The 5596-nt window shown below is 47.3% G+C and overlaps 1 protein-coding gene across 2 annotated transcripts in view; it reads right to left on the bottom strand.

The window, feature by feature from the left end:
- ATP2A1 (ATPase sarcoplasmic/endoplasmic reticulum Ca2+ transporting 1) overlaps positions 1 to 5596 on the bottom strand; it is a 33144-nt gene that overhangs the window by 24600 nt on the left and 2948 nt on the right. The gene's annotated exons all lie outside the window — the stretch shown is intronic.

The following is a 5596-nucleotide window of genomic DNA, read 5'->3' as shown; positions in this document are numbered from 1 at the left end:
TTTTTTTTTGGCTGCTTGGGGCGGCCAAAACCCTGGAGCCGGCCCTGGCACTCGGCGCATTATAGTCCTTCCCATTCGCGCACACAGTGCACAACACCCTGCCTCATACTCCCTCAGGTAGCTACCTAGCTCCCAACACTCACTACTCTCTTGGGTATTTCTATTATAATGGAGTCTTGTCCCAGGTGCTGCACAGACCTCAACTGAGATCAGGAGTCCCCTTAAGCCAGGGGTTTTCAAACTGGGGGTTGGGACCCCTCAGGGGGTCACGAGGTTATTACATGGGGTGGTCGTGAGCTGTCAGCTTCCACCCCAAACCCCGCTTTGCCTCCAGCATTTATAATGGTGTTAAATATATTAAAAAGTGTTTTTAATTTATGGGGGGGGCGCACTCAGAGGCTTGTGATGTGAAAGGGGTCACCAGTACAAAAGTTTGAGAACCACTTCCTTAAGCCAAGTGCTACACAGACCCTGCCCAGGATCCGGGAGTGTATGGGGATGGATGGATTGATATATAGCTAAATAGCAGTAGGAATATACTACCTGACCCGGATGGTGATAGTGACTTTGAAATGCTCAGGGAGATTAGAGAGGCTATAAAAATAAAAACCTCAATAATAATGGGGGATTTCAACTACCCCCATACTGGGTACATATCACCTCAGGACAGGATGCAGAGATAAAGCTTCTTGACACCTTAAATGACTGCTTCTTGGAGCAGCTGGTCCTGGAACCCACAAGAGGAGAGGCAATTCTTGATTTGGTCCTAAGTGGAGCACAGGATCTGGTCCAAGAGGTGAATATAGCTGGACCTAATAGTGCCCATAATATAATTAAATTTAACATCCCGGTGGCAGGGAAAACACCACAGTGGCCCAACACTGTAGCATTTAATTTCAGAAGGGGAACTACACAAAAATGAGGAAGTTAGTGAAACAGAAATTAAAAGGTTCAGTGCCAAAAGTGAAATCCCTGCAAGCTGCATGGAAACTTTTTAAAGACACCATAATAGAGGCTCAACTTAAATGTATACCCCAAATTAAAAAACATAGCAAGAGGACCCAAAAAAGAGCCACCGTGGCTAAACAACAAAGTAAAAGAAGCAGTGAGAGACAAAAAGGCATCATTTAAAAAGTGGACGTTAAATTCTAGTGAGGAAAATAGAAAGGAGCATCAACTCTGGCAAGTGAAGTGTAAAAATATAGTTAGGAAGGCCAAAAAAGAATTTGAAGAACAGCTAGCCAAAGATTCAAACAGTAACAGCAAAAACATTTTTAAGTACATCAGAAGCAGGAAGCCTGCTAAACAACCAGTGGGGCCACTGGACAATCAAGATGCTAAAGGAGCACTCAAGGATGATAAGGACATTGCGGAGAAACTAAATGACTTCTTTGCATCGGTCTTCACGATTGAGGATCTGAAGGAGATTCCTAAAACTGAGCCATTCTTTTTAGGTGACAGATCTGAGGAACTGTCCCAGATTGAGATGTCATTAGAGGAGGTTTTGGAACAAATGGATAAACTAAACAGTAATAAGTCACCAGGAGCAGATGGTATCACCTAAGAGTTCTGAAGGAACTCAAATGAGAAATTGCAGAACTACTAACTGTAGTCTGTAACCTATTATTTAAATCAGCTTCTGTATCAGATGACTGGAGGATAGCTAATGTGACGCCAATTTTTAAAAAGGGCTCCAGAGGAAACCCCAGCAATCACAGGCCGGTAAGTCTGTCTTCAGTACTGGGCAAACTGGTTGAAACTGAAGTAAAGAACAAAATTGCCAGACACATAGATGAACATAATTTGTTGGGGAAAAGTCAACATGGTTTTTGTAAAGGGAAATCATGCCTCACCAATCTACTAGAATTCTTTGAGGGGGTCAACAAGCATGCGGACAAGGGGGATCCAGTGGATATCGTGTACTTAGATTTTCAGAAAGCCTTTGACAAGGTCCCTAACCAAAGGCTTTTAAGCAAAGTGAGCTGTCATGGGATAAGAGGGAAGGTCCTCTCATGGACTGGTAACTGGTTAAAAGATAGGAAACAAAGGGTAGGAATAAATGGTCAGTTTTCAGAATGGAGAGAGGTAAATAGTGGTGTCCCCCAGGGGTCTGTACTGGGACCAATCCTAGTTAACATATTAATAAATGATCTGGAAAAGGGAGTAAACAATGAGGTGGCAAAATTTGCAGATGATATAAAACTACTCAAGATAGTTAAGCCCCAGGCAGACTGCGAAGAGCTACAAAAGGATCTCACAAAACTGGGTGACTGGGCAACAAAATGGCATATGAAATTCAGTGTTGATAAATGCAAAGTAATGCACATTGGAAAATATAATCCCAACTATACATATAAAATGATGGGGTCTAAATTAACTGTTACCACTCAAGAAAGAGATCTTGGAGTCACTGTGGATAGTTCTCTGAAAACATCCACTCAATATACAGCAGCAGTCAAAAAAGTGAACAGAATGTTGGGAATCATTAAGAAAGGGATAGATGATAAGACAGAAAATATTATATTGCCTCTATATAAATCCATGGTACGCCCAGATCTTGAATACTGCATGCAGATGTGGTTGCCCCATCTCAAAAAAGATATATTGGAATTGGAAAAGGTTCAGAAAAGGGCAACAAAAATTATGAGGGGCATGGAACAGCTTCCGTATGAGGAGAGATTAATAATATTGGGACTTTTCAGCTTGGAAAAGAGACGGCTAAGGGGGGATATGATAGAGGTCTATAAAATCATGACTGGTGTGGAGAAAGTAGATAAGGAAGTGTTATTTACTCCTTCTCATAACACAAGAACTAGGGGTCACCCAATGAAATTAATAGGCAGCAGATTTAAAACAAACAAAAGAAAATATTTCTTCACGCAACACACAGGGCCGGCTCCAGGCACCAGCTGAGCAAGCTCGTGCTTGGGGCAGCAGATTCTAAGGGGCGGCATTCCACCCAATCCTAGGGCGGCACGGCTGCCCTGTTTTTTTTTTTTTTTTGCCTTTCCCCGGGGTCCAGCCGCCCTGCGCCCTATTTTTTTGTTTTTTTTTTTTGCTTGGGGCGGCAAAAAAGTCAGAGCCTGCCCTGACAACACACAGTCAGTCTGTGGGACTCTTTGCCAGAGGATGTTGTGAAGGCCAAGACCATAACAGGGTTCAAAAAAGAACTACATAAACTCATGGAGGATAGGTCCATTAATGGCTATTAGTCAGGATGGGCAGGGATGGTGTCCCTAGCCTCTCTTTGCCAGAAGCTAGGAATGGGCGACAGGGAATGGATCACTTGATGATTGCTTGTTCTGTTCATTCCCTCTGGGGCACCTGGCACTGGCCACTGTTGAAAGACAGGATATTGGGCTAAATGGACCTTTGGTCTGACCCAGTATGGCAATTCTTATATGATAGATAGATAGATAGATAGATAGATAGATAGATAGATAGATAGATAGATGGGGTGGATGGGATGGATGGGGATGGATAGATAGATAGATCGACAGATAGATGGGGTGGATGGGGGTAGATAGATAGATAGATAGATAGATAGATAGATAGATAGATAGATAGATAGATGGGGTGGATGGGGATGGATAGATAGATAGATCGATAGATAGATGGGGTGGATGGGGTGGATGGGGGTAGATAGATAGATAGATAGATAGATAGATAGATAGATAGATAGATGGGGTGGATCAGGATAGATAGATAGATCGATAGATAGATGGGGTGGATGGGGATAGATAGATAGATAGATAGATAGATAGATAGATAGATAGATGAGGTATATGACAAGATCCCTGGGGTGCAACGTGGCACTGTGGGATGGCTGTGTCCCCTTAACTCACTAAGCTGGGTTGTCTCTCACAATGCCTCACTGGTGACAAGCAGCAAACCCCTCCTAATGCTGTTTCCACTCAGTACAACCACATGTGGAGCCCCACACCCAGCTAGATTGCATGGATGCTCCCAGAGCCATTCACGAATTACACAGAGCAAGGCACCAGCCAAATCCCCCAACTCCCAGCCTTGTACCACTGGAATATACCGTTTTGCACCGCTCAAGACCTTTTCTTGAGCAATGCAAGTTTATTAATTGTTTCACCACTTCCTCGATCGAAAGTGGGCATACACCCGCCTTTGTGACCTGGGCAGGTTTACTGAGCACTTCAGTCAAACTCACTGGTAAGGAAAAACATTAGAGTAAGTTTATTGATTACAAAAGATGGATTTTAAGTGATTATAAGTGATAGGCAAAAAGTCAGAGTGGTTACCCCTCCCTCCATCTATCTATCTATCTATCTATCTATCTATCTATCTCCATACACACTCATCAATCTAGCTTATCCCAAAATAGCTTCCATTTCTGGCCCATCCCCTCTACCTGGTCACAATCAGCTTGGTTAGCTGCAGGTTTACTGCCCCAGGGCTCCTGAGGTGCTGGGGTGTCACCTCCTGCTGCTCTGACTCGGGGGATGACTGGATTTCAACCACACACCCCGCACAGCTAGGTGCACAGACACACCCCGCACCTACAGCAATGCACCTCACCCCTACTGAGCAGGGCCGGCTCCAAGCGGCAAAAAAAAAAAAAACCGCAATCGCGATCTGTGGCGGCAATTTGGCAGGAGGTCCTTCGCTCCGAGCTGGAGTGAGGGACCGTCCGCCGAATTGCTGCCGAATAGCTGGACGTGCCGCCCCTCTCCGGAGTGGCCGCCCCAAGCACCTGCTTGGCAAGCTGGTGCATGGAGCCGGCCCCGCTACTGAGCAAAGCACTCCTGCAGAGACACACCCTCAGGCATGCATACATGTGCAGCGCAATGCACACCTCCCCAGACACAGAGGCCAGCTCTCTGACTCACCCCCGCAGCAATGAAGCCACGGGTGTGTGCACACACTCACACAGAACCCCCCCCCCCCCAGTGTCTCCCACTTTTGCACAGACACCAGCTCCCCACACACACACACAGTTATACAACAGGGATGCTGCAGTCTTGCCCAGGCTGGGCCCAACTGTGCCCACTCAGGTTTCATCCAAGGCCCAGTGAGATTGAGATCAGTTTACAGGCCTCTTGCACTCACGCAAGGGGACAGGGGGGCCCAGCTGTCGCCGTTCCCCCCCCCTCCCCTCCCCCAGTACATATCAAGATCAAGGGGACATGGGAGGAGGGCTGATGGAGCCACATGGGGGGAGAATCAGTGGGGAGAGGGGTTCCTCCTCCCTCCACTGCCTACCCAGGCAGGGTCTCCCATGCTTTAACACCTGCCAGACGCAGCCCTGGGCCTCCCTCTTCCCACCCCCTAGCCCTGGCTCCCTCCTTCCACCCGCAGCCCTGGCCCAGCTGCCGACACTTGAGATGCTGCCTTTTCGGGAGCCGATACTGAATCCTTCAAGACTGAATTCCGGGCGGGCCTGGGCCAGGTCTCCACACAGAAAGGTCATGGTGAAGGACGATGCAAGACGCCTCCCAATGCCCGCTCCCCTCCTGGCCTGAGGAGCCCCAGGCCCACAGCGCCCCTGCCAGAGACACAGCGTGGAGCCTGGACAGAGCGGGGTGGGACCGTACCCCTGGCCCTTCCCCAGGGACACCTGTTCCCC

The sequence above is a fragment of the Terrapene carolina genome, unplaced genomic scaffold (assembly GCF_002925995.2).
Source record: "Terrapene carolina triunguis isolate 2854851 unplaced genomic scaffold, T_m_triunguis-2.0 Scaffold606, whole genome shotgun sequence".
In the NCBI taxonomy this organism is placed as follows: Eukaryota; Metazoa; Chordata; order Testudines; family Emydidae; genus Terrapene; species Terrapene triunguis.
This window is presented reverse-complemented; position numbering and strand designations above follow the sequence as displayed.